General features: G+C 45.6%; 1 protein-coding gene and 1 long non-coding RNA gene across 9 annotated transcripts in view; one reads left to right on the forward strand and one right to left on the reverse strand.

Moving 5' to 3' along the window:
* Nucleotides 1-7,294: 7,294 nt before the first annotated feature.
* LOC134159981 (uncharacterized) lies at nucleotides 7,295-8,899 on the reverse strand. Its single transcript, XR_009963384.1, has 2 exons — nucleotides 7,837-8,899; nucleotides 7,295-7,462 (listed from the first exon to the last, which is right to left on the reverse strand). It is a non-coding gene; the product is annotated as an uncharacterized LOC134159981 (long non-coding RNA).
* A 901-nt stretch (nucleotides 8,900-9,800) lies between these two features.
* The window catches only part of SERTAD2 (SERTA domain containing 2), an 83,296-nt gene continuing 75,166 nt past the window's right edge, over nucleotides 9,801-17,930 (forward strand). For 2 of the 8 annotated variants that reach the window (XM_062611676.1, XM_062611721.1), the window contains exon 1: nucleotides 9,801-10,312. The gene's annotated coding sequence lies outside the window, so the exon portion shown is untranslated. The other 6 variants (XR_009963432.1, XM_062611667.1, XM_062611683.1 and 3 more) reach the window with 6 other exon arrangements.

Here is a 17,930-nt window from a genome sequence, read left to right on the forward strand (position 1 = left end):
GTTCTTTACTGTAAGGGTGGTGAGGCACTGGAATGGGCTGCCCAGGGAGGTTGTGAATGCTCCATCCCTGGCAGTGCTCAAGGCCAGGTTGCACAGAGCCTTGGGTGACATGGTTTAGTGTGAGGTGTCCCTGCCCATGGCAGGGGGGTTGGAACTTGCTGATCTTAAGGTCCTTTCCAACCCTAACTATTCTATGATTCTATGTTTTGAACCTCTTTTTAAGTCACATCTTTCATTTTTCCCTGTACAAAGATAGACATACCCAAACCTATTTGGATTAACAAGGACATGGAAGAGGCTGCTGGTTGATGGGGAAACAGAGTTTGAGGTTTCCCCGGGACTGAGGCAGGTCTGCCTGGGAAAGCTGCTCTTGCTTTGGTTGAGTTTTGCTGACAGTAGAGCCTAGAACCAAGTCACCATCATGGAGACGTTTCCAGCATGATGGAGAAATGCAAGTGGCCAGTGGGACATGGGCACCCAAAGACATCACATCCTTGTGAATGGGACTTGTCTGGTGCAGAGGATACAGGAACATGGCACAACTGCCTCTGTCCCAGTGTCCTGCAACCTGTACAGAGCTTGGCTTGGCTGCAAAGGGAGTCAGAAGAGCGCATTGGAAGGGGAGCCTGGCACCTACATTCAGAGTTCAATTTATAACATTTTATATGGTATATTATTATTATAATAACTTACTGATTATTCCCAAACCCACTGTCTTCTCTTAGAAGTCAGCCTAGACACAAGCTTCACATCAAGAATTTTATTCACTGGATTTTAGGGTGTTTTTTTTTTTTTTTTGAGGGGAAGGCAGGATTGCTAGTTCTTTTTGCACCCATCCTTCCAAAATGCTCACAAAACCAAGTGTTTTGAAGCTTACATCTTTCAGACACTGAGAAAACAGTGATGCTTGGAGTCAAACAGTTTGGGAGGGAGTACTTCCTATGTGGGATGGTCCCACTCTCTTTAAGTGGCATTTAATTACTTGCCACGAGCACTGCAGTCTTCTCTGACACAGCAGAGCCCACCATGGGCTGTTCATTAAGTGCCAGTGACCAATGTTGATAGCAAAACAGATTAACTCTCATCCTTCTCCTCTCTCTGTGCTGGGTGTTCCAGCTTCCACAGAGAGCTGCACCTCCTCTGGCAGAGGCTGCTCTTATCCAGCTCCAAGCTGCACCAGAGCTTCAGCATCTTTGGGAGATTTAGGAAATCAGGATGCCTGGAGGGGTCTCCAGCTGCTGGATGTGGTGCGATCTCACAGTGGGATGGTTCCTCTGACTGGCATCGATGTGGTGCTGGTGGACCCCATGGAGATCCCCAAATTGGGACAAACTACCATGTTCCTTGAAAAGTTGCATTGCATTGGCTTGGCAGAGACCTGCCTGTGTCAGCCTGGCATCTTCTTGTTTAACCAGTGGATTTTTGAGCAGATTGACTCAGATAGATAGGAAGAATTTGCCAGTGGGTTAATCCACTTCTTCCCATCGGATTGAGGTGCGCAATTTCCACAACACTCCGTAGTGGAAGTTTTCTTTTGGAAGACAGTTGAAACCAATGAGATTTGGCTAATCCATCCTCATACTTTTATCATAAGTCACTGAAACTGGTGTCTGATAAGCAGATCTCCATTAACTGTGTTCCTGCATATGCACCAAATTGCATCTGAGTTTGCAAGCCCTCCTAAAGAGCAATGAAGAAATGACTGATATGAAGCAGGTCAGGGTGCTCAGAAAATATAGTAGTGTTGCAAAAAAAGAAAGAGAAAATGAGTCTCATTTTAATTAGGATAAAAAGTCCTCCTTGTATTTATGCAAGCACTTTATACTGTCTTAGACACAGGCTCTTTGCAGGAAGTGCTTTACCATAGCTTGCTGCTATGGGGCTGACAGTGGGAGCTTGGAAAAGAAAGCACCAGGTCCTCAAACTGCCCTGAAATGTGGATTTAGACTGCAACAGTTTAAAAAAAAACAGGTAGCAGCAGCAGCCTTATTTACAAGAGGGTTATCTGCAGTGGTGAGGGGTGATGGTAACAGGGAAGGGAAATTTGGGCTTGAAATCCTCTCCAGCATCCCCAGATCTTTGCCTTTAGTCCCGTTTGAGAACAGTATTTAAACCTATGGGGAAGGGATCACCGGCTGGTGGCACTGAACCAGCCTGCCCATCTTGCCAATTTACTCCAGCACCCCTTGTTCCTCCTCTGACCCTTACTATGGGGTGAGGAGGACCGAACCCCCCCCAACATCCAGGTCAGGCAGAGGCGCAGACCCGGATGCCCATTTATTCCGGTAAGAGACACTTCCCGCTGCCAACCGGGGCAGCCACAAGAGCAAGAACCAGAACAGGCTTTGCAGTGCCGGGGCGAGGCGAGGCGAGGCGGCTCCTCAGGACGTGTGGCTCATTTCCCTTGCCTCTCCTCCCCGAGACAGACTGCGGCAGGCAGCGTGCAGCCCCCTTTGCACCTCCCGGCCTCCCTCTCCCCGCTCGGTCCGTGCCAAGCCCAGCTGCTCGGCTCCGGGCGCTGCTGCAGCTCCCGCTCCTGCTGGCACGGCTGCTGCCGAGCAGAGCCGGGGAGGGCCATAATGACGCACCCGATTGGTATTAGAAGACTTCACCGGCTATTTATAGGCCCCCGCCGACCGCAGAAGGCTCTCGGCCTCTCTTTTTCTCCCCCCCTCCCTCTCCGCCTTGCTCACTGGCTTTAGCTCAGCACAGGAGGGGGGGGGCAAAGAAATGCTGTAAATAAACCAGTGGGTCCAAGCGTGACATTCCCGAGCACAGTAAAGTTTCTGCCCCTCTGTTATTCACATCACCAGGCACATTCAGTCTGAACAACCATTTCTAGCTTGCCAGCTTTTTGCTCTGGTGTTCTCCCCTCCAGCTTTTCAGCCTGGATTTCTTTCTCTCTCTCCCCCCTTCTTTTTTTTTCCTCTTTTCCCTCTCCATTTTTGCGCAGTTTCACTTTCCAGTTCCTGGCATTGACTTGGCTATTCCTCAGCAGGGCTGGATGAAGCCCAGCGCGGGGGAGACCTCTCTATTGAGCTTAACAAATGTCCCCAGCTCCTGCCAAGCGCTTCCCTGTGTGTCTCTTCCCAATAGCCAGGCTGAGCCCTGACCCTTATTCTGGCACACATCATCTTCTGGTGCTCTCCTGACCACAGGGCCACGCTACAGCTCTCTGGTCACTGACGGAAGGTCAGTACCCTTGTCACTGATGCGTCTATCCAGCCCCTGACTTGCACCTGGGCTGGTGGGTGAGTTGATGAGGACCAAGCTGAGCCGCAGATGAAACAGCACCATTGTGTCAATCACAGATGATCCTTCAGAGTGGATAACCACAGCAGGAAGTTTGGGATCTCTGTTGCAGGAGCACAGTCTGCCCCAGCTCGGGGCAAAGGCAGCGTTTGGAAATGTGAGTGAAAAAATCTGTACACCTGGATACGGGCAGCGAGGTAAAACCCATGAATAGTGTCCACAGCAAAGGCGCTGATGGAGAAGTAAATCCATTTACAATCACTTCAGTGAAGTGAAAAATAGAGGTCACTGGAGGTACACATCCTTTTTTTTTTTTTTAACAAAACAATGCTGATTTTCACAGTATTTATTGTCAGGAGCATTTCTAACAGAAGCACTCCCGCCCGCATGCAGGCCCTTGGGCTTACAACATGGGTAAGAGAGGACAACTGTGGGAATTAAATCTGTCACAAGATGTTTTCCTTCTACTTTCTCATTGAATTAACCATTGCCCTACCTGGGAGACTCCATTCCTTGCAGGCCCATCAGCACTGCAGAGATAAAGCAATCTAGGGGTAGGGGTGTCTCCTCGGGAGAGATGAGTCTTACCCTTAAATAAATCACTTCGCCTCTCTGTTTTTGTGTGGCACCCTGCTCCATGCTTATCTCTTTGAACTTGCAGGCGCTAGAGACATCTCCTTCTGCTCTCACCAGGTATTTCCTACAACTAAACCTTGTTCACAAGGACCACACAAAAACATCCCTGTTACAAGAACTTGACACTTGGCGTTTGACAGAGGAACTGTGCTTGGTTCATTGCTATTATTTATTGTATTTTTCTCAGTGTTCCAGTTCTGCCACTTCATTCCTAAGCAGGAGAATCCCTACAGCTTTGGCCCACCTCAGCTGCACTCAGATGACAACTGGCAGTACCCAGGTGCTGCAGGTCATCTTAAAGCTTCCAGTACACTCAGCTGTGGCAGTTTGCAAATACCCCTTAGGCATTTGAGAGGCCTGTGTGAAAGTTCTGCTAGTTTTGACAATAAATGTAGGGACAAAATAAATAAATTAACATGTTTAATCTGTGGTTCGGACTTTAGACTTAAGAGTGTTCCGTGTTGTATTTTAATACAACAAATATCCCATGGCTTCTGGTAAGAGTAAGACGAGCAACTCAGCACATTATCCATTCAGGTATTAGATCAGAAATGTGTGTAAACCAGGCAATAAAGCTGTTTGAGCAGGAGTGCTTACAAGGTATTAGGGAAGTAATTTCAGTTTTTAAATTACATGAAAAGCTGGTGTTTGGCAGTGCTGTGCAGGAACAGTGACACCGGACAGCCAAGGGAAGCAGCATGGTGAAAGGTGTAGGCGCAGCTTACAAGCACGCATGTTAGTGGCATACTTCAGCAATAAAAACCATTACAGAGATTTATTTTTTTTTCCCCTTTAGGTAAAGGAGGGTCTGTTTTCTTGCAACAAGAGCTCTGGATCTTCTCTCTTGGTCACTTGTGAAGTAAAGGGATCGGGAACATGATGCTAAACTGCTGGAGCACACACATTAGCCTGCCTGTGTAATGGCAGTAATGACATTAAACTCAAACCTCAGTCTTTTAAACTGCACAATTATACTGTATGTCCTGTAATAAAACAAATAATTTCAATATAACTATTTAGAAAGCTGAACACCCTTTGAGAAAAATAAGTATATTACACTGGTAATACCTTTGTTCCAGTTCTACCTAACCACTGCCAACAGAGAAACAATAAAAAGTATCTGAAGTTCTAAGTGAAATGTTTAAAATGGCAATTGGTTCCATCTCAGCACACGGTATTGTTATTTCTCTGCTGAATTCAGATAGTCTCCAAGAATCTATAAGCTTGTTGCAGCTGGACAGTGTTTATAGACATATGGCAGAGGATGGTTTTCAAAGGAATTTAAATATTGCAGGGAGCGGTTTTATATTGCAGGGCCCCAAGTTTGCTTTGTGATAGCGGTTTACTTTCACTGTTGCTCAAGAAAGGAGCCCTCTGTTCAGAGGGAAATGCAGAAGGTGTGAAGTGAACAAATAAAATGGTACATTTTCCATCCCTGGCGCAGCAAGGCAGAAAAAGACTGGATAAACAGGAGAGGCATAGGACCTGAACAAATCAGACATCTACCACTGGTTTCCATTCCCTGAGTTGATGAACATAAATTAACACCGATAGGTAAGACGACTGTGTTTTTGAGATAAAATTTTGCTTTCCATGAATACCCTCTAAAATGGGCTTAAAATTCTTTCCATAAACATTTCTAGCCACTAATCTAATTGACTGGAATGTTTTCAGAAAGCAAACACAGCTGAAGGAAATTCACTGCTTTTATTCACATGTAAGTGAGTATTTGCAGGTTTTTAGAGGTATTCCCCGAGGTCAGTAACTAACTAAACAACCTTATTTTGTAAACAGCTATGGTGCAGTAAGGAAGTCAGGCTCGGAGGTCTTTGTGTGAAACTATCTACCAAATCATCGCAATAATGCTCAAAAGAACAAGTCTTTTTAGCAGGTGTTCCCTTCAACATGATACACCCCACCGATGCTCCCTGGAAGATGTAGCTGAAAGTAAAGTTTGTGTCACCAGGGTACCTGCAGGGTCAGAGACTGCTGACTGCTTGAGATGTGCATGCAATAGGGAGGAATCAGGCTCCTCTTGCCACTCCCTCATTTCATGTGGGCTTTGAAACCTCAAATTCTTGGGCTTTGGGGGAAAATTACTCTGCATTTACAAGGGTGAAAGAGGGGCATCAGGCTTCTGGGACCCACCTTGCCTACATGTACAGCATGCACCTTGAGCAGACCTGGTTGCCAGAGCTCCTTTTACTTCGGGTTTTGTGGTTTGGCTCTTTCTAACAACTTCTGTAGCAGCATCTGTGGAAACCTTCAGGTAAAGCCAGAGCCAAAGCCACGATGTGCAACCTTTCTTCAGAGTTTTGTAACACACACAAATTACAGAGGGTGAGCTACCGAATTTCCAAGCCAGGGACAAAACATATCCCTGCTGAGCTGATCCCTATCTAAGCAGCACTAGTTTAATTGTAAGCAGTTCAGTAGAAATGCTGCAGTTTCTAAACCTGGTCTGAGGACTAGCTCGGCTCAGCTCAACTGAAGGAAACACACTCCTAAACAAATGACCTTAAAGAACCCAACTTGCAAAACCCCAAAATAAACCACCTCGGACAGAAATCACCTTCGGCAGTGGCTGCATTTTCAAACTTCTCTCTGTAACTGCAAAATTGAGATTTTAAATGTAAAAGCCAAGATCTTCATATAATTGCTTCCTTGCCAGCACTGGCCCTGAAGAAAAACTGCTGTATATTGGGAAAGCTGCAGTACTGTGATGATATGAAATATTACCTTGGCCGCTGTCTCTGGGAGCGTGCGCGTGAAGCCCCTGTAGTAGGTTGTAACAGCAGAGCAGGATGATTGCTTATAGACTTTCACCCTCCAGAAGCAATTGTGCCCAAATTCATGAGCTCGATTCCTGTCTCAATTCCGTTAGAATATTGCTGTTAAAGAAGATACAACTACAAAAAGACAATCATCTACCCTGGAAATTCCCACCCCTCTCAGTTCTTTAAAGATATATATATATATATATATATTTATGTCTCTACCATTCAATGGTAAATGCTCTGCTCTTCATTTTATTTGCCAAATTGCCCAGAATCTGATGCAGATCCCTCATTTGTGCAGCATTCAGAAGCACAAATCAGCATGTGAGCACTGCTGAGGGTTGCAGAACCTTGCAAGAATTCTAACCTCTTACTTAATGACAGATCTTAAATTCTCTGCACTTGCTATCAATTCAAATACAGAGATCACTTACAAAAGTCGTTCATTATTCCCAATGATTAGCTGAAATGAATCCCTTATGCCAAGGTAACAGTCTTGGGTTTCAATAGAAATAGTCTGTGGCAAACAAAATGCATGTTCGTATTCATACATTTTAATGCACGCTGCCAATCACTCAGAAGAGCAGCAAAACGCAGTATGTGTAAAATAAAGAGCAACAGAAGAACAATAGAGTGGATTTGGTTTATTCTCATCCAAGCGCAGTTAAAGCAGCAGCATTTGCAATAGCAGAGCTCAGCAGATTCCAACAGGAAAGGAAATATTAGTCAACAAATCCTTAGAGTTTTCTGAACTTGCCAGTCAGGGTGGAGAAGGCTTCAGATGCTTCCAAATCAGACTGAAGAAACAGGGAAGATGGGGTAACTAAATGACTTTATTTTCTCAATATTATCTTAGATATGAAGGATTAATGGCTTTATGAAGCTGTTGGATAATAGTCCCCTGCCCAAGGAATTCTGCATGTAAGAAACTTCCTGGACCCTCCACACCATGAAGGCAGGAGAAACCCCAAGGCATTAAGCCAGGTATCTTTCACAGTGGTCAGGGGTAAAACTGTAGCGTATTGCAGCTAATTTCTTAACATTCACTGTATGCCAGTGTGAGATGTTCAAGAACAAATAAGACCCCCCTTCTGCTCTTTGATGAAAGAAATAACCCACTCCTACGCTACTAAATCTGTCTACCACCACTTTATGTTTGGGGCTTTTTTACCTTCTTCCTTTTTCTCCTGACATGATAACCTTGCTGGTCTTACTTTTCTTCCTTTCATATTGGAGCAATGTGAGTAGTGCCCGCCCTGGCTTTCTTGCAAGACGCTACAGACTATAGGGCAGCTGGCAGGATGATGCCTTAGATGCCAAAAGGCAACTCTGAAGGTTTTTTTTTTTGTGTGTGATTTACCATTCCTGCTTCAAATGAGTAACTGAAATTTTCTCTTCAGCAACCTGGATCTCAATAAAAGCAAGCCGGAAAAAAATTGCAATTAGCACCATTATTTCTAAAGAGAAACCCAAGAACAAATTATTGCAGGTTGTAGTTTTTCAGTTCTTCAATTACTGCGGATGCCAAACTAAGAAAAAATCTGTATTTATATCGCTCTGTCCAGGGAACAAGTTTTTAAAGCAAACAAAACTGTTTATTTTTGGAGCCTGGGAGAATGCCAATGTAGTCCCTTATTCTGATAGCACTGCCTCATTAACTTACACCAGTTTATCAGGTATTTTATGCTTTTACTGAAAAAAAAACCACCCCAAAACCCCACAGGTCTTAGTTTGTGTGTAGAGATGAAGGGGTGAAACACAATTTGACCATCTCATTTCCTTCACCGGGATTAAGTTTTTGGTAAGGCTCCAGTATTTGCTGGAAACTCCTAGTGGGCACTACTTCCTCACTCTACCCAAAATAAATTCATCCAATATTAATCATTTGTGAAAACAGCGTAGCTTTTTCACACCACTGATACCGTTCCTGTCAATTGCCCCCAGCAGCACAAGAGCCATTCCGCTTTGTAACGTGGCTGTCAGAGCTATTACTTTTATTCTTTCATTCATCTGGTCAAATTCTGACAACACGCCTGAACCCGAAATGCACTTTGTTCTCTAAAAACGTGTCAGAATAAAGAAATAAGAAAAGATGGGGGGAGGAAGTGGCAATATTCAGACTCTGAGCCACGACACCTGTCAAACACCAGCAAAACCCAACGTCCCGCTTCCAAAGCCCGGGCTGCTCTGCGGAAGCCGAGGCTCTCACAGCGAGCTGGCTGCATCCAGACCCCCCTTCCCTGTCCCCTCCTGGCTCTTCACCTCCCACCCGGCACGCGGCCAGCCCTTCCCCGCCCGGTGCCAGCGGGGCCGCCCCGGCTTCCCCCGGAGCAGGCCCCAGCTCCCATCTCCTTCCTCCCGCGGGAAACGACCTTGGCTGCTCCGCGCTGCCCGGGGGCGAGCCGCTCTCCGCCCCGGACATCTCCCGCCCGACCGCCCCGCTCCACAGGCAGCCCATGGGCGAGCCCTTCCCCTCCCCGGGGTCTCGGAGGCGCCGGGCCCACTCCGTCCACCCCGCCTCGCTCGCTGAGGTAACCCTCGCCTCGGTGTCCCCCCTCGCTGAGGTAACCCCCGCCTCGGCCAGCCCGGTGTCCCCCCTCGCTGAGGTAACCCCCGCCTCGGCCAGCTCGATGATCCCCCCCGCCGCTCGGTGAGGTAACCCCCGCCCACACCCTCACACCGGTGTCTCCGGGCCGGCTCCATGCCCGCGCCCCGCCCCCAGGCCCGGGCCCGGGCAGTACCAGGCCGCCCTCCCGCCGGCTCCAGTCACGCTCCCTCCCCCGCCCTCCGCTCCCTGCGTGACCATCTCCGGGGAGGGGGTGGGAGCAGGCGCTTCTCCCCCCTCCCTCCCCGTATCCCACACGCTTTTGATTGGCCTGACCGAGCCGCCCATCAACGCGATCCTCAATGCTGATTGGCCGCGGCGGCAGGCCAGGACACAGCTCCCGCCCCGTGGGAATCCCTCCAGCCCTCCCCAGCACTTCGCGGCAGTGTCCTCAGAAGACTCATTGGGCCGAGGGGGCAGCTCCAGCGCTGGCGGCAGATCCGCTCGCCCGTTGGCCAGCCACTGTGTCAATCTGCCTAACCGCAGCGCCCCATAGGCTGGCGGGGCGCCCGGAGGGCGGGGCTTGGACGGCCCCCCCCCCGTCCCTCGCCATCCTCCGCGGTCCCGCCCTGTGACTAACTCCCGTGTGTGAGTCACGGCGGGGCCCGTCAGCGCCGTTAAATGCCGTGTGCGGGCGGGCGGCGCTGCTTGGGCTGCCCCGGCCCCCTGCGCGCGGGCGGCCGCCTCCCCCGCCTCCTCCCCCGGTACATGGCAGTCGGGCCGTACTTGTCACGGTGTCACATCCTCCCCACCGGCCGCGGCCCCAACTTCCCCCCTAGCTCGGCTGCCGCCGCCGCCCGGGGCCACCGCAGCGGCATGGGATAGAGCACAGCCGCCTCAGCGCCTGGCCGCCGCCTCCGTCGCGCAGCCCGGCGCCTCGCCGCACGCTCTTTTAAACTGATTCCCTCCTCTCCGGTTCACATTCCTCACCCGTGCGTTCTCCCCCCCCCCCCCCACCTCTGACCCCCGGTCGCCCCCCGCTCCCCTCACCGCCTCCCTCAACAGTCCTCAACGGCGCTCGCCGAGGAGCCCCCCGGAGCGGGTGAGTGCCGGGCACGGCCTTCCCGGGCTCGCTCCTTTCTGCCTGCTGGGATGGGAGGGAAGCGGGGGTAAGGGGTGGGCGAGGGGCCGGGGCAGCCGCCGGTTGTGCGGGGAGGCGGGCGGGGGGAGCGCGGTTGCGGGCCGGCTCTCTCCCCTGGCTGCCAACTGTTTGAAAGTTGGGGGCATTCGCCTCAGCGCAGCCTGGCAGTGGCCGCGGAGGCACTTTCCTCCTCGGACTGGGGGAAAAAGGGGACATTAAATATATATATATATAAAAAACCCGGCGTCGTTGCCAGCTACAAATGCATGTCATGCTGCCGGTGACACGTTTGTCTGTAATTTCTATTTTATTTCCCCCACTCCTGCTTGAAACCGCGGTTGAGGCTGTGGCAAAGGTGGATAGGAAGGGTAAGGGGCTCCCGAAAGCTGCCCGGGTCGAGCAGATCCCTCCAGCCCAGGCTCTGGATACTGCCCTAATGGAAAACCAGGGAAACCCACCTTTCTTATTTCAGGTGCACCATCCTCCTCCCCACCCTGCCGTGCCTGGATGCTTCGCTGTTACCTAGGCTTGACTTGGCGTGGCAGGAAAATGCGGGTGTTGTAGGGTGAAATCCGCAGTTTTGGTGGCTTGGATTGGTGCGGGGAGAGCTCAATGTAAAATGGTTATGTCTCTGTTTCATTGCTATCGATTTTTATTTCTTTTTCCCCTCCTTAATGTATTTTTAGCAACGTGAATGTGGTGTGCGTTCGTCGTGTGCCATGCGTTTGGAGTAGCTAAAATACAGTAGATACATGGAAAACCCCAGCAGCGTTTCCATACACAGTGCATCTGAAGCCTCAGTACTTTGCCTGGTTTAGTTATTAATATTAATTGCTCGATCTTTTGTAATTCATATCATATGGAAACTAATTGCTGAATTGAAGGCTTACCAAACCTCACAGTGCTCCAAAAATCATCTTTCTCGGTTATCTGAAAAATAAATCTGCTGAACTTTTATTAAGAGGAAAGGCCAACATCGTTCTGAGAATCCTCCACGTAAAGTTTCTTTTTTCAAGGCAAGCACTCTTGTAAATAAGAAGTAGTAAATACGGCTTTAGTCAGTGACTACTTAAGTCTAGTCTTAAGTATGCTTAAGATCAGCAAATTTCTAGAGGAAATGAAGCCTTCAACACATCTTGTCTTCTTTCTATCTACAAAGAGAGGGAGGAAACAAAAAAAATCATCCCTGAGACTGATACCAAACAGAAAATCAGTCGTTATCCCAAAGAGTAACTTGGCCAATGTAACCTGAAAACTTATTAAATCGTTATTTTGCCTTTTTTTTGGGGGGGGGGGGGGCGGGTCCTTGAGCTGTGGTCTCTTAAATCAATATGAAGTGGGCCTGCTTTCTCCTCTGGTACTAGTTTAGCAACGGTGTAACTTCATTAACTTTAATGGAGTGAATTTGCATTAATGTGAAAAGTAATCAAGAAACCCATGATTTTAGAAGGCCCCTATAGTAGTGACGTGACAAGCTCTGATTCCTTCTCTCATCAGACCCAATTACGCCACCCTTACTCATGCTGAGTGGTACTTTACTGCGCAAGTACTCCCTTCGATGCTCGTATGACTACTTGTGTACAACAGTACCGGTCCGGGTGAGGTAGAGTGGTGCTTATTTTTTCATAACTCTTTTTTATTTTCCCCCTTCCCTTGAAATAAGAATATATTGGATAACTATTTTTCTTGGGTGGCGAAGGAAACTTCTGAGGACTAAATGTAAAGGTGCTCTATTAAGTGACCGTACCAACCCCCTCCCCGTTTAAGGCTTATGTGCTACCAGTGAAACAGGTAAGTTTTCTGTGTGTTTAGCTTTCCCTTGTTGCTATGGAAAGTAGGAAAAAAATAGTTGAAAAACTCATTCTTGTCCTGAAATTCCTCTGTGCCTGAGGGAATCCATACCTACGTGTTGTGTTTGCCTTGGAGTTGTTTGGGGGTTTTTTTTCTTCCCCTCCTTCTCCAGACCCCCCCCAAACAATTCACATTGAATTGTTTAAATGTTTTCTATTGAAATCACTGGCGGCAGGATCAGGCCCTCAGTTGTTTTTCTTTAAAGCAGTTGATAATGGCTGGATGTGAAGTTGTAAAATGATAATATTACCTGGTGTGTCCACAGCTCAAATCCACTGTCTTATTACAATCTCAGAAGAAAGCTCTGGACTAAGCAGCTTGTAAAGAAAATATGTCTAACAAAGCACAGCTGACTTCTGCCTTCATGTTCTTATTTATAAATCTCTTGAAAGTTTGCTTGATACTCTTCCAGAACAAGACACATTTCTTTCATGTTTGTTTCATGTTTTCACTTCCTCCTATGACTGTATTCATAGCTAAGCTTTTGTGTCACTGATTGAGATGTTATTGTAATTAACATTAATTATGAAAACTAAATTGTTTTTAGAGGCTCTCTAAATCCATATTGATACTGTCAGCTTGTTTGGTGAACAAAAATCCAGACATTTCACCATTCTCAGACAAAATACATTATCTGGTTCCAAATTAATACACGCATGGGAAAGCATAGCAAAATTAAGCTGTTTTTAGCTCAAATGGTGCATTGACTCTTGATGGAGATGGTGAATACAGTACGGTTGGATCTGAAACATCAAGGCAGGGTAAATGGGGAGCAAGAAAGAGAATTAGGTACAGGCGTTCTGGGAGGGTGTTTACACTGCAGAGTTCCACCACATTCTTTCCAGATAGGCAGTACTAGATTAATTGGGCCAGATTCTGCAGTCCCTGATTGAGCAAAACTCTCACTGAAGTATGCTGGAGCTGTCTGCTTGGTTGCGGACTGCTGAATATGGTTGAGAAATGGAGAAAAATAACAGTGTTTGTCATTAATTATTCACGACATTTCAGATTCTAGACTTAGAGAAGATATCTTCCTTTAATTTGATTTAAAAGGTGTTCCAGGTGTTGGTTATTTTTAAAATGACAAACCTATTGAAATATTTTTGAAATATACATATTCCCTATAGCAATGGTAACATTTTATAATGTCAGTTATAGTGACATTCACAAAAGTCTCCATGTCTGATTTGGAATCGCCCCCTTGAAACAATTGTGAGCTGAGAAGGACATTAGAATCTCTTCATAGAAATTGTAATTGTTGCAATATTTATATGCTATATTGTTGTATAGTCTCGGGAAGAAAAAAATAGGGGTGGGGAGAGTTTAAATGAGAATTTGCTGTCACGATACTGAATCCAAAAATAGATGCAGACTAGCAGATTATTCCCTGTCTTAAAAATGAAGTGTCTCTAATTTCCCATTTAAATAAGCAAAATTTGGTTTGCAGTTTGCTTTGGGTAATGAAAGGGTTTTTTTTTGTTTCTGCTTTCAGTGCAGTGGTCCTCTGGAAAGTTAGAAACAGTGCCCTGGGGCTCAGCGGAGTGGAGGGTGTATAATTATACGGAAGGCTCCATAGCATCAGTGAATTAGCATTAGCAGCTGAGTGAGTTTGTTAAGCTGTAGAGATGGCATTATGGAAATCAATAAAATGCTGATTTCTTATTGCAGATTCCATGTTAAAAGGAAAAGATGCTGTTTGTTTGTCTGCTTTTCATGTAGGCTTGCCAAACCATTAGTTGATTTGGAAAGGCAGGTTTTTCAGTTCAGACAGTAAGTAGTCAGGGTTTTTTCTTTTTTAACTCTTTTAAATCCTTATTTATTAGATTGTCTTTCAGAAATCACACTAACATCCTGGCCTGCAAGTGGCTTCAGTGGTGTCTGTTTGTCAGTAGAGGCAAGAGTGAAGGTCACTTATTTTTTCTTATGACATGCTGGTGTGGCATTGTTGTAGCGCTAATGCTGTATGTTCCTGACATCCCTGCTTCTGCTTTAAATTAGATTATCTCAAGTGTTTGGAGAGTTCTGATGAGATGCGCTGAAATCCACGGTAAAAAAAATGAAAGAGAAATAGTGACTTTAACTGTTTTCAGAGATGTGAGTCAGGAGGGCTGATATTAATCACTGTAAGATCTGTAATATCCATTGGCCTTTATTTCTTTGTCTCAAAGCTTCTCCTGCTTTTATACCAGAAAGACAAGTAACCAGATCATTCATCACATTAAGTGCCTACAGAGAAATGACAGATCGACAGCCTTATGTTGAGTACTGTGTAACATGTATGATGCATTAAGTTCTGATCATCTATATAAAACATTTTAATTGGGAGGAACAGTAAACGGGAATGGCTGTTATCTAACCCAAGGACTTTTGTTTTTTCTTCTTCCTCACTGAAATTAAACTTCAGTTCATAATAAAATTCTTTTGTGTTAATACATCTGTATGCTACGACCCTTGATAAAATACTCTGAAACATTTTATTAAAGTAAAGATACACTAAGAGCTTTGGGGAAACCTGTCTGCCTTAGTGGTGGGCAGCATAACTAATGGCAGTCCAGTGGACTTCATGGAACTAGGAAGGTCCAACTCAGAAGCTTCTCCAGGGACACTGTAGGGAGCATCTGTTTTGTGACATGTGAGCAGCGTATGTACAGAGTGCAGATACAGTGAGGCGTGTGGAGCATGTTCTTGTATTAATAGAAACAGTTCAGAATGCTGGATTTATGATGCAAGCAACAGTAAAGGTCAGCAACTTGGAAAATTAATAATATGGCTTGTGTTGACATTTCAGAGGGAATTCTGATGGGGGCGTGGTTCCAGTGAATGTAAACTCGCTGCTCCGGCTGCACAGATAAAATGGACAGCCTCCCTCTTATCTCTTTGGTAACCCAAACCTTTTTTACTGAGAGACTGGCAAAATTATGTGTGTGTTTTCCCTATGCCTTATTGTTTCTGTTAATCTCTAGAGCCAGTGAAAGCCAATGTCTAAGCTTTTAGTGCTCAGCTACAGCTTAGAAATGACATTCCGCTTTCTAATGATTATGAGCAGGTGAAGTCACAGGAAGGGTGGGGGAGTTGGAGTGACAGCGTGCAAGTGAACTCACCATTCTCTAAAATTCTTGCCTCTAGTTGTAGTGATCCACAGTGCTTCCTATCTCAGCATTGCCATGAGTGTCCAGTTAAGTTTAAAAACACAGGGGGAGTGGGAGTGGGGTGGAGGGAAGAAAAACGGGGGATGAAGAGCTCTCAGCTGAACACAAACCCTTTTTAGCTCCTGTTGTGTGAAACAGGGAGGAACCCAAGAAATGATGAGGATAAAGTCTTTCATAACTGCAAAATTACAGCAGTAATGGTGACTCTGAAAAAACCAGCTCCTAGATAGAGAAGGCATTGTAGTCACTTTGCTGTCCTTTCCTAAGCTGTTACTGATGTGGTTAAAGCATTAGTTCTGAGAACAAGTGTGTTGAGAGCTTGATTTCTTCCTCTTCAAGATTTAAAAGCCTATATTCATATCTTTGCTGTGGGGCAAAATAAAATACTGCTGTTTGATTATCCAAATTCAACATTCTCATTTTAAAAAAGAGAACAACCAACAAAACAACCAAAACAAAATGCACCCTAGTTTATGTTGAAATGAAGTCGTTCAACAGATACTCCTGTGGATGCCTTTGTCACTCTTGGTTATCCTTTTTGGTTTTCTTTTTTCTAATAGTCTTTTAATCATCTGCTTTCCTTCTTTCTGTCCTGCTGAATTCCTTTTCTGTTAGTTTTGATTCTCCACTTCTTTCCAGCCAATTTTCTCCCCATTTATTGTTCTTTCTAGTTTTAATCAAGTACCAGTGTTGCTGCTTGCTTATTGAATCACATTAACAGCTCCAAATAACACTTCTCTATGCAGGGTACAAATAAATAGCAACCGAGCATTCCTTAAAAAGCTACAGTGGGAATGTGAAATCTGGGGGATCCAGCTCCTGATTTTTGTGGCCCACACTTCTTGGTTTTGGTATGGTGAGTGGTTGTGCTGCTGTCATGCAGTGCTAAGGCACATGTTGAGGTATGAGATGCCAGTAATATTTAGTGTTCTTTGCCCTTGGCAAAGAAAAGGTTCACCATTGCTGACCCATAGTCCAGAAGGAAAATGTGAAGGGAGAGCCTGTTGGAGGTGTGACATGAGTTGGAGCAGTCATCCTGAAGGAGTCAGGACCACAGCCAGAAATAATACCCAGGTGTCATCAGCTTCAGGCACGTGCCCTGTGCTGTAGCAAAGCAGGAGGTTTGCTGATTCTATGCTTTGTGGAGCTCGGTTTTATATATATATATACACATATATATGTGTATATATATGTTCTTCTTGTTCTATTTTTTGTGTGTCTTCTCTGTTTTAGTCTTGTCTTCAGTATATCATGGCTACTCTTGACTTCTCAGACTGCATCGCAGGGATGTTATAAAGACTTACTGGGTTTTCCCTCATCCTATGCTGGATGTTTGGCTGTTGCCAAAGAAATTGAGGTCAGAATCAGGGCTTCTTGAATACCATGCACCAAAAAGTATGTCTGTATGTGCTGAAGGTACCAAAATACTCTTTACAAAAAAAACAAACAAGGTTTGTGGCGTTAAAAAAGCTAACATTTGGTTTGTGATGCAGTGTGAGAACGAAGTTATAAAATGAGATGGATTTTCTGTGGTGATGTGAAGATAAAAGGTGCAGCCTTTTTAGGAGAACCTTCAAACTATTAAACATTTTTAAAGGAATAACACGAATTCTTTGCTGAACCTGCTAATTTGAAGGAGAGCAGCCCTCCTTCCTGTGAGAATGAGCATATGTGATAGTAAAGTTCCTGAACAGAGCCGAAGTCTCTAGGCCTTGTGGTGGTGATGATTATTGCCTGATAGAAAGTGGAAGAGGTAGCAGCCAGATACGCAGTGGGAGAATGCCCAGGAACAGGGCATCCTTCCAGCATTCAGACAATCCAAAGAGGCTGATTTATTCCCTCTTTTCAGATATTTCAGTGCAAATTCTAGGGAAAGGCAGTGTCTGTCTTTTCACATTGACAGATTTTTGTGGCATTTCCACCTCAGAAAGTCCAAAAGGGGCAGGGAATAAAATTAAAACCCCTCAGGTATAGTCTTCTACTCTCCCCTCTGCCATGTTCAAAATGAGATACTCTTCCCTTGTTCAGAATAAAAGCTGTGATAATCCATTTCCTTTGCTGTGATAATCCATTGCCCGAATGTCCTGGTGGCATAATTTGGTTGTGGTGCTTGGACAGCTATCCTATCACTCCTATAAAACAACAGTGTTTGAAATGTTTTAATCCAAGAAATCCAGAGTTAAAATGCTAACAGCAGTGACTAATTGCATGCTAGTGAGTATTACTGTATTTTCCTGATTTATGTCCCTCATTGGCCAAGACAGGCTTGCAGATGAGCTCTTAACGTATTATTTAACAAGATGGTAGTGCTCTGTGTTTAAATTGCTTGTTGTTGTGGGCTCTTCTTATTCTCCTTCCTCACTGTGGGAATCAGATCTTCTTACTAGTTTTATGGGAAAGCCATAGCTCCTTCTGGAGCTGTTAGAGGATGAGTGAACAAACTGCACAGGGCTTCTTTCAACAGCTAAAGAAGTAGCCTGTGCTACCCCAAAAAGCTGAAAATCCTTATTATCTCGGGGGCTTTTCTGTGATTTCATTTTTCCTTTTATCTTTCCCTTTCTTCCCTGCTTGAACCCTGT

The sequence above is a fragment of the Pezoporus occidentalis genome, unplaced genomic scaffold (assembly GCF_034315485.1).
Source record: "Pezoporus occidentalis ecotype Australia unplaced genomic scaffold, CSIRO_AGI_Poc_V1 ctg10, whole genome shotgun sequence".
In the NCBI taxonomy this organism is placed as follows: domain Eukaryota; kingdom Metazoa; phylum Chordata; class Aves; order Psittaciformes; family Psittacidae; genus Pezoporus; species Pezoporus occidentalis.